This window comes from Nycticebus coucang, chromosome 1 (assembly GCF_027406575.1).
Source record: "Nycticebus coucang isolate mNycCou1 chromosome 1, mNycCou1.pri, whole genome shotgun sequence".
Taxonomy (NCBI): domain Eukaryota; kingdom Metazoa; phylum Chordata; class Mammalia; order Primates; family Lorisidae; genus Nycticebus; species Nycticebus coucang.
Window position 1 is genome coordinate 157,075,165 of NC_069780.1, and position 10,974 is coordinate 157,086,138.

Genomic DNA, 10,974 nt, shown 5'->3' on the forward strand with positions numbered 1-10,974 from the left:
TCTGCTACAGGGAAGTTGTATTTTTCTCCCCCCTGTACTGAACTTCCTTTCTCAAATAACCCAGTCCTTAGTGTACTTTTAATTATTTTTATCTTTTTTTCTTTCCTTAATTTTTGAGACAGAGTCTCACTTTGTCACCCTTGGTAGAGTGCCCGGGCATTACAGCTCACAGAAACCTCAAATTCTTGGGCTTAAGCGATTCTCTTGCCTCAGCCTCCCAAGTAGCAGGGACTACAGGTGCCTGCTATTTTTAGAGACAGGGTCTCACTCTGGCTCAGGGTCGTCTCAGGCAGTCCACCTGCCTCAGCCACCTGGAGTACTAGGATTACAGGTGTGAGCCACTGCACCTACTTTAGTGCAGTTTCTTTTCATGTTTTTTATCACTTTTCTCAAAACTGCACTAAGGCCTGGTGTGGTGGCTCACGCCTGTAATCCTAGTACTCTGGGAGGCCGAGATGGATGATTGCTTGAGCTCATGAGTTCCAGACCAGCCTGAGCAAAAAGCAAGACCCCATCTCTACTAAAAATAGAAAAACTGGGACAAGAGGATCACTTGAGCCCAAGAGTTGGAGGTTGCTGTGGGTAATGAACCACAGCACTCTACCAAGGGTGACAAGGTGAGACTCTGTCTCAAAAAAAAAAGAAAAAAAATAGAAGAAGAAAAGTGAAATCCTGGTTGCCCATATTCCATGTGGATCAGTATTAGCAAAGAGGAGAACAGCCTCCTTTGTCAAATGCATGACAGCGTCACTAGGAGCAAATGCCCATGGGAGTGCCCGGCAGCTTTGCTCAGCCATGGAAACAGCTCCTTGACAGTTTGCCTTTGTGACAGATTTAGTGAAGGAGGAACAGCATAGAGCCAAGGGGTCTACTCTGTGGGAAGAAACCAGAAAGGGCCTTTAAACCAGTGTGAGGAAATGGGATTTTATCTGAAAGAAATGGGAAGCTACTGGAAGAAAAGTGATCTCAAAAGTTATTTGAATCTTTAGATTGATATAGCTTCTCCTTGCAGTGGTTCGGTAAAAAAAAAAAAAAAAATAGGCTTGGCACCTGTACCTCAGTGAGTAGGGCCCTGGCCACACCAAGGCTGGCAGGTTTGAGCCCAGCCCTGGCCAGCTAAAACAACAATGACAACTACAACTGCAACAACAACAACAACAAAAATAGCTGAGCGTTGTGGTGGGTGCCTATAGTCTCAGCTACCTGGGAAGATGAGGCAAGAGAATTGCTTGAGTCCCAGAGTTAGAGGTAGCTGTGAGTTATGATGCCATGACACTCTCACCATGTCACCAAGGGTGACAAGGTGAGACTCTGTCTCAAAAAAAAAAAGACATATGAAGTTTGACAATTCAGTTCACATACTCATCCTTAAAAAACTGCTACACACCTCATTGCTAAATATCACTACAATCACCTTCGAAGTACTCCCATATTGTAAAAAGAGTAAAATGTGAAAATTCCCACCCCTCTTAACCCCTAATTACATTCCTCACCCCAGAGAGAACTAATATAAATAATTGTGAAGAAATTCTCTCATATTTGCATTCTCATATATCTACACACTAATGTATATATGGTAATAAATTTATACATATAAAATTTAATTGAAGTAGAACTGCCTAATAAATACATATTGTTCTGCAACTTGATCTTTTTACTTGTCTTAAAGAATTTTCAATGTCAGTGCCAAGAGATCTAGCTCATTTCTTCAGCTGCTGTGGAGAATTGTATTAAATGGCGGTACCATACTAAATTTTAACTATGCCTCTACTGTCATGATGACTTCTTGTGATTAAAAGAATTTGCAATAAATGTATATTTTTATATACAGTTTCAGCAGTTTCTCTAGGATGGCTTGCTAGAAGTAGATTGACACCATCACAGGACACCGGCAATTTTAAAATTTGATAGTTACGAGAAAATTGCTTCCAAAATTTCTTTATCATTTTATACTCCACCCTACTATTTTTGACAATATCTAACTCTCAACATTCCCAATGGGAGATAATATCCACATTTTCTTCTAATCACCTGGATGAAAAGTATTCACCTTGTTTTTATGTGTATTTCCCTAATTATTAGTTAGATTGAGCATTTTTTCCAAGTGTTTATTACCAATTTGTATAGCCTTTTTGTATGCTTGCCTGTCATACCCTTTCACTATTTTTAATTGCATTTCTAGTTTTGTATTATTTATTTGTAGGAGGTCTTTATATACTCAGGTTAGCAATCCTTTTTCTGTTATAGATGCTCTTTACTCCTACAAGTTGTAAGTTTTTTTTTTTGAGACAGAGTCTCAATATGTCACCCTTTGTAGAGTGCTGTGGCATCACAGCTCACAGCAACCTCAAACTCTAGGACTTAAGCAATTCTCTTGCCTCAGCTTCCCAAGTAGTTGGGACAACAGGCACCCATCACAAAGCCCAGCTATTTTTGTTGTTGTTGTGATTATTGTTTAGCAGGCCCTGGCTGATTCAAACCTGCCAGCCCCAGTGTATGTGGTTGGCGCCCTAACCACTGAGCTACAAGCGTTGATACCAAAGTTTTAAGTTTTTATTTATTACAAAATAAAAATAAAAAATTTAAAGCCAACTCCAGACCAAATATCACCTTCTTAAAAAATTCTTTCTTGGGGCTGCGCCTGTGGCTCAGTGACTAGGGTGCCAGCTCCATATACCGAGGGTGGCAGGTTCAAACCCGGCCCCGGCTGAACTGCCATAAAAAATTCTTTCTTAACCCTTGCTGCCGCTTCTGTAAAGCCAGTACCCACCTTCTACAACAGGGGTCCTCAAACTTTTTGAACAGGGGGCCAGTTCACTGTCCCTCAGACCATTGGAGGGCCGGACTATAGTTTAAAAAAAAAATTATAAACAAATTCCTATGCACACTGCACATATCTTATTTTGAAGTAAAAAAACAAAACGGGAACAAATACAATATTTAAAATGAAGAACAAATAAAGTTAAATCAACAAACTTACCAGTATTTCAATGGGAACTATGGGCCTGCTTTTGGCTAATGAGATGGTCAAGGTCCAGTTCCATATTTGTCAATGCAAGTTGTAACAAGTGATGCAAGTGTGCATCTGTTAGTCTAGATCTGGTTGGAGATTTCAGATGTTTCATTCTGGAAAAAGTCTGTTCACAGACATAAGTGCTGCCAAAGATGGTTGCCATTTTGAGTGCATGTTTCCTGAGATTAGCATACGTCTCAGAGGTGAGAGATGCATAGAAATTAGGAAGGCTGCTTGACTTAAATGCGTCTTTCAGAGAGTCACAATCCTGCATTCAGCCAGTTCTATTTGGTAAATCCTATCCACATGTTCAATGTCAACAGAAAATGGGTTATGGAAAAGCTGTATGTCCTGTTCATGGAGATGAAGCTCTTTCAATCTAAATTGGAACTCCTTTTGCAACTTTTCCAGTGAATCCACACATCTTTTATTTGGGAATGCAACCAGTGGATTTTCCACTAACAGATTTTGAGTTGTGGGGGGATGGCAGAAATTTTTCTCCTTCACTTGTTTGATGAGGAGACCTAATTTTACTTCAAATGCTTTCACATGTGATTGCATATCACAGATGAGTTTCCCCTTTCCTTGAAGTTGCACATTATAACTGTTGAGTAGCTCTGTTACATCTGTCAGAAAGGCAAGGTGCCATTTCCATTCTGCATCATTGAGCTCTGGTACTTCTTTGTTTTTCGAAAGCATAAAAGCTGTAATCTGTGGAAGTAAGTCATAGAAATGTTTCAAAACTCTGCCCTCAACTCAGCCAATGGACTTCTGTGTGGTATGGAACATCTTCACAGGCAACATTTAGGTCAGACAGAAATTCCTGAAATTGTCTGTGCTTTAGTGCATTACCTTTAATGAAGTTAACACAAGATACCACACTTTTCATAACAGAATCCCACTTCAGTGATTTACTACACAGCGCTTATTGGTGGATGAGGCTGTGTATGGCTATTAGATGAGAATGGTTATGTTTGTCCATCTCTTGGTTAATGCGAGCAATTACTCCAGGACCCCACCATGCTAAGAACACCATCAGTTGTCACGCTGGCTAGTTTTGCCCAGTCCAGCTCCAAACTATTCACAGTTTGGCAAACCTATCCTGTCCTGTAGTTGTTCCTTTGATGCTTTGCAGTGCAGCAAGCTCTTCTGTGACTTCGAAATAGTCATTCCATCCACGAATAAAAATTAGAAGTTGTGCAGAATCAGGAACATCATTACTTTCGTCGAGTGTCAAGGAAAAATAGGAAAGTTTTTTTGCGGAGTTTTGCAAATGCTGATGCAAATTGTCTCCCATTTCTTCAATCCTTCCTGTAATTGAGGATCCTGAAAGACTCACTGTACTAAATAAATAGGCCTTCTCTGGACACATCTCTTTGGCAACAGAAATAAGGCATTCTTTAACAATTTCTCCCTCCACGAATGGTCTGCTAGTGCACACTATTAGCTTGGCAACTTGAAAACTTGCTCTCAGTGATGAAGTACTTAGCTGCTTCTGCTTCACAAAAGTATTCAGTTTTAATATTTTATCTTTTCTTACTTCTCTGATCAAACAATCATATTTATCTTTATGTTGAGTTTGATAGTGTCAACCCTGTATTCTTTGAACACAGACATATTCTGTGGCATATCACACACACAGCTCTTTCCTTGTACTGCATGAAAAAGTAATCATAAATCCACTGTTCTTTGAATATCCTACACTCTGAGTCAATTTTTCTCTTTCTTGATATCATGGTTTCCTAGGGATTCCAAACTGCTATTAGTAAAAGACCAATATATATATAGCGCTCCAAAAACAATATACCAGCAATAACTTTGCCCACACAGAGACATATAGACTGCACTGCCCATCAATACAGACTGATCAGTGCTCATCAATGCAGCCTTGCCAGTCCACATCATTTCAGCCTCACCAGTGCCCATATGATGTAACTCCACTTTTACCTCAGGCTCACACTGGTGCAGGTGGGAACAGACACAATTACAGAGCTGGTTCCACCACCACCTTTCCAGTTCACACTACCCTGTGCGAACCGCACTGCAATCTGTGAACTCGCACAGGAATCTGATCACAAGGGTGAGAAGACCCATGTGATCAGATTCCACTGCAGGAAAAAAGAAGGCAAATATGCCTTTTTTCTTCCAAATCTAATGCGAGTTCAGCCATACAAGTATATGTCTGAACTTGCACTGCTCAGAGATTGCAACAGTGTGAACCGGGGCTCACACAGCACACGACATACAACATCATACACAACTGAATAGCAATCAGAAAATAAATGCACTTACTGTCAATTAAATTGGGTTTCCTACTCCTCAGCTGTCTGCAGAGGCAGATTAAGTTCCCATGGGGCCGTAGGCAGATTACCAGTTTGGGGCCCCCATGCGATAACACTGAGCACTGACCATTTGCATTAACACTGACTGCTGACCATTTGCCATAACACTGACTACTGACAATTTGCATTAATACTGAGCTCTAACAATTTGCATTAACACTCAGTACTTACAGTTATCATTACCACTGAGCGCTGACTATTTGCATTATCACTGTGATGGCAACACCCCTAGAAACCACCCCAAACCAACTAACCGACTTAAAAAAAAAAAGGCTCTCCTAACTTCAAAAACAGAGGCTACTCTAACTTCAAAAAAAAAAAAAAAAGGCACCCTTTATAGGCAAAAAAAAAAAAAGACCTCCTAACTTCAGAAAAAAAAGGCCCCCCTTAACTGCAAAAAAAGGGCCCTACTAACTGCAAAATTAAAAAAAAAATAGACCTCCTAAGTTCAAAAAAAAAAAAACCCTAACTTGTTCTTACCTCGGTCCTTAGGCAGCAGCAGGCTCTGCACAGGCAACCTGATGACCCCTCTGATTACACCAGAGACTGAGAGGAAGAGTCGAGAGACAGAGAGAAGGAGGGATGAGGAGAGAGAGAAGGAGCGGAGTCAGAGAGTTGGTGCACATTCTACAAATGTGCGTGTGGCCCCTGGGCCGTAGTTTGAGGACCTCTGTTCTACAACCTTATTCAAACTGACCAATGAGAAGGGTACTCATGGACAAGAAACCCTTGACTGGAGATAAAAGGGAAAAGACAGAGCCAGTTTGAGAGCAGCTATTTTTGGACTTTAGTCCACTGTGGATGGACTGGCTGAAACACAGCCCTTCCTCTTAAAAAAAAAAAAAAAATTTTTTTTAATTTCTCTAACTCACTAATCTTCTCTCTTTCCTGAGCTCCCCATTTCTAGAATGTAAGTCTCCTGAGTACAGGGACCGTTTTTAATTCATCTTAGTAACCACTGAAGAGCTTACCATAGAGAGTATTTTGGCATCCATATGGTTCTCGACCTGCTGTGGCTTGCCTTACAAGTTTTCAACTTAACAATGGTAGAAAAGCGTTGTGCATTCAGGAGAAACCATGCCTAAAGTGCCCATACACCAACTACTCTGCTTTTCACTCTCAGTACAGTATCCAATAACACAACCCCATCATAAGTCTAGGAGCACTTGTAATACACAGTATTTAAATGGATAGTTATTGGATTTATGTGAGATCTTAATTATTCTATTTTATTGCTGCTGTTTTAAATTCCTTGAGATTTAGATTCTACCTGTTGCTTTTCCTTTATTTCCTCTGCCCCCGAATAGCCACATCAGTACACTGGAGATACACAATATGTTCTCATTGATGATCTAATTGATTTCATTTTGCACTGACATTGGACACTTCAGGCTTTCTTTACAAAAGGGAAGCATTTCCCAAGAGTGTTCTATGGGATATTAATTTCATGTTATATAATGAAGTTTCCCCTCAAAATAGTTCCAGTTTCAAGTAAGTTTAGAGGAAAGTAGATTAAAGTTAAATAGATTCCTGTTTGAATAGTTTTGACTCTGTAATGTGGCATTTCCAAAAAGTTTTATTTTTGGCTCGACGCCTATAGCTCAAGCAGCTAAGGCACCAACCACATACACCATGGCTTCGAATACAGCCCAGGCCTGCCAAACACAATGACAACTACAACAAAAAAATAGCCAGGCATTGTGGCAGGTGCCTGTAGTCCCAGCTACTTGGGAGGCTGAGGCAAGAGAATCTCTTAAGCCCAGGAGTTGGATGTTGCTGTGAGCTGTGACACCATGGCACTCTCCCCAGGGCGACAGCTTGAGGCTCTGTCTCAAAAAAAAAAAAAAAAGTTTTATTTTATTTTATTTTGCTTATTTTTATTTTTTTATTTTTTTCTGAGACAGAGTCCCAATATGTTGCCCTCAGTAGAGTACTGTGGAGTCACAACTCACAGCAACCTCAAACTCTTGGGCTTAAGGGATTCTCTTTCCTCAGCCTCCTGAGTAGCTAGGTGCCCTCCACAATGTCTGGCTACTTTTTGGCTGTAATTGTCATTGTTTAGCAGGCCCCATCAGGCTCGAACCAGCCAGTCTTGGTGTATGTGGCTGGTGCCCTACCTGCTAAGCTATGGGTGCCGAGCCTCCAAAAAGTTTTAAATAATTGAACATTTGGGTTTGCTTGTTTGTTTGTTTATTTAGCAGAGCTCTACTTAGAATTGTGTTTCATGTGATTTCTTTTTTTTTTTTTTTTTGGCCGGGGCTGGGTTTGAACCTGCCACCTCCGGCATATGGGACCGGCGCCCTACTCCTTGAGCCACAGGCGCTGCCCGTTTCATGTGATTTCAATAATACTTTTTTTAAACTTCCATTACACATTGTTTTTCTTCTTTGTGATATCAATTGTGAAATAATCATGACATCCCAAGAAAGGCTTTTGATAACTGGGCTTTAGAATAAAACAGTTAGACCCGGGCGGCGCCTGTGGCTCAGTCGGTAAGGCGCCGGCCCCATATACCGAGGGTGGCGGGTTTAAACCCAGCCCCGGCCAAACTGCAACCAAAAAATAGCCGGGCGTTGTGGCGGGTGCCTGTAGTCCCAGCTACACGGGAGGCTGAGGCAAGAGAATCGCTTAAGCCCAGGAGTTGGAGGTTGCTGTGAGCTGTGTGAGGCCATGGCACTCTACAGAGGGCCATAAAGTGAGACTCTGTCTCTACAAAAAAAAAAAAAAAAAAAAAACAGTTAGACCCAACTCTGATTCTGCAACTTACCAAATATGTGAACTTGAGAAAGGTACACAATTTCTTATTACATAAAATCTCAGTTTTCTTATCTGAAAAATTGGGAGAACAATGATTCCTATTCCTTAATGGTTGTAGAAGACTAAATGAGATAAACATAGAAAGAGAACTATCAGAATTGCTTAATAAGAATTTGTGATTATTAAAGAGCTACTTTTCTTTCTTTTTTTTTTTTTTTTGTAGAGACAGAGTCTCACTTTATGACCCTCGGTAGAGTGCCGTGGCCTCACACAGCTCACAGCAACCTCCAACTCATGGGCTTAAGCGATTCTCTTGCCTCAGCCTCCTGAGTAGCTGGGACTACAGGCGCCCGCCACAACGCCCAGCTATTTTTTTTTTTTTTTGGTTTTGCAGTTTGGCCGGGGCCGGGTTTGAACCCGCCACCCTCGGTATATGGGGCCGGCACCTTACCGACTGAGCCACAGGCGCCGCCCAGAGCTACTTTTCTTTCATTCTCCCCCTCACCCTTATTTATAATTAACTAATTCCCCCTTTGTTTCCCCAGTTTGAAATTTAGAAAACAGATAGAAATAATATCATCTGGATGCATTTGTTACAAGTCAACCATAAGTCCTTGTATAGGGACTTTCTCTTATTCATGTTTGTAAGCCTCAAAGGCTTGGTGGCCTCTGGAAAGCCAGACAGATTTAGGGCACAGAGAGAAGCTGAAGAGATGGTGGAAGAAGTAGCTTTCCAAAGGTATGTTTTCTTTTTTCTTTCTTTCTTTTTCTTTTTTTTTTTGGAGATAGAATCTTGTTATGTGGCCCTTGGTAGAGTGGTGTGGTGTCATGGCTCACAGCAACCTCAAACTTTGGGGCTTACGTGGGTCTCTTGCCTCAGCTTCCCAAGTAGCTGGGACTACAGGCACCCGTCACAATCCCCGGCTATTTTTTGGTTGTAGTTGTTATTGTTGTTTGGCAGGCCCTGGCCGGAGTCAAACCTGCCACCTCCCGTGTATGTGGCTGGCACCTTAGCCACTGAGGTACAGGCGCCGAGCTTAAAGGTACATTTTCTTTTTGGTAGCTACAATCCAGTCTTGCCTCTTTAAGGCCTCATCCGGGGTGGCTATATTTGTCAGGAAACATTTGTTTGCAGGATAGAACTGTAAGTCAAACCAGCAAGGCCAGGGTAGACTTTGTTGACTGGTACAACTGGGAGGCATGCTTGGGTGGCACAGCAATTCGAGCAAGAGCTGGGGGAACCAGGAGCTCAGGGCATTGAGCTGAGGACTCACCTCAATCTCAATCAGAATGTTTTCTTTTCCCACTAATATTTCTGTTCACCACTTTTTTTAAATAACAGGGAAAAATTGTCCTCTGGTAATTCCAAGCCTATAACATTCTGGTTTTATAAACCCAATACAGAAAGGGTAACTCCTTTTCCTCAGCCTCTATATAGCAATCCCAGGATAAAAACAATATAAGCAGTTGCCCACTTTGGATCAAGAGTCTACCTTTGGGAAAAGCCCTGTTGCCAAGTGGATGAACTACTATGATTTGTTAAGCCCAGGTTGCTCTTATTATGTTCACGGAAGCTTGCAGGTAAGGATGAAGGGAGTGTCTCCATTACTGGTCTATCGCTACTCTGATAAAAAAAGCCACTGCATTTCTCTGGATCTGGCGTAATCACTCATCTTCTTAGGGGATCAATCGTACGAGGGAAAGGGTGATTTTCCTCCTCACAGTTCCTTCTCATTTCATTGTCCCAGTTGCAGGCTAGATCCCATACCGGTACCTTCCTCTGTTCCTATCCCAGTCGCAGCACTCCCCATGTTTGCTGTTGGTCTGCCTTTGCGCAGAGCTAAGCCAACAGGTAATTTCTTCCACTAAACAGTGTTTATCCTAAATTTAAGCTAATGAGTGAAACACAGAGAGTACTTAATACATACGTGTTGTCTGGGTGAAGTGGCTCACACCTGTAATCCCAGCACTCTGGAAGGACGAGGTAGGAGGATCAAGATCTCTTGAGTTCAGAAGTTTGAGACCAGCCTGAGCAAGAGCAAGCCCCATCTCTACTAAAAATAAAAAATAATAGCTGGGTGCTGCAGCAGGTGCCTGTAGTCCCAGCTACTGGGGAGGCTGGGGCACAGGGATCTCTTGAGCCCAGGAGTTTGAAGTTGCAGTAAGCTAGCCTGAGACCGTGGTACTCTAGCCTGGGCAACAGACGGAAAATTTGTCTCAAAAAACAAAACAAAACAAACAAAAAAACCCACTTTTTAAAAGATAAAAGGATCGGGTGGTACCTGGGGCTCAGTGAGTAGGGCACTGGCCCCAGATACCGAGGGTGGCAAGTTCGAACCTGGCCCCTGCCAAACTGCAACTAAAAAATAGCCGGGCGTTGCAGCGGGCACCTGTAGTCCCAGCTCCTTGGGAGGCTGAGGCAAGAGAATCACCTAAGCTCAAGAGCAGGAGGTTGCTGTGAGCTGTGATGCCACAGCACTCTACTGAAGGTGACAAAGTGAGACTCTGTCTCTAAAAAAAAAAAAGAGAGAAAGAAAGAAAAAAGGATAAAACCTTGCCATGGTGCAAAACAGAAACACAGACAAGAGGCACAGAAGTCAGATGGAGTTAGGGTGAAGGTGTGGGTGACGCTGACAACACAAGGAAGAGTAGGAATGAGGCACACGAAGGCGGTCGCGGGAGCTGTGGCTGCCTGCATACACTTGCAAGAGCAATTGGTCACTTCTTTTCCCAAATCCACAGTCAGTGGTTTTCACCTTGGTAGTTTGATACCACCCACTGTGAGAGTATTGACACCACAGAAATTGGAATCACTGAAAAGTGGGTCTTCTATTTCCTGATGAGAAAGCTGATTGTTAAATA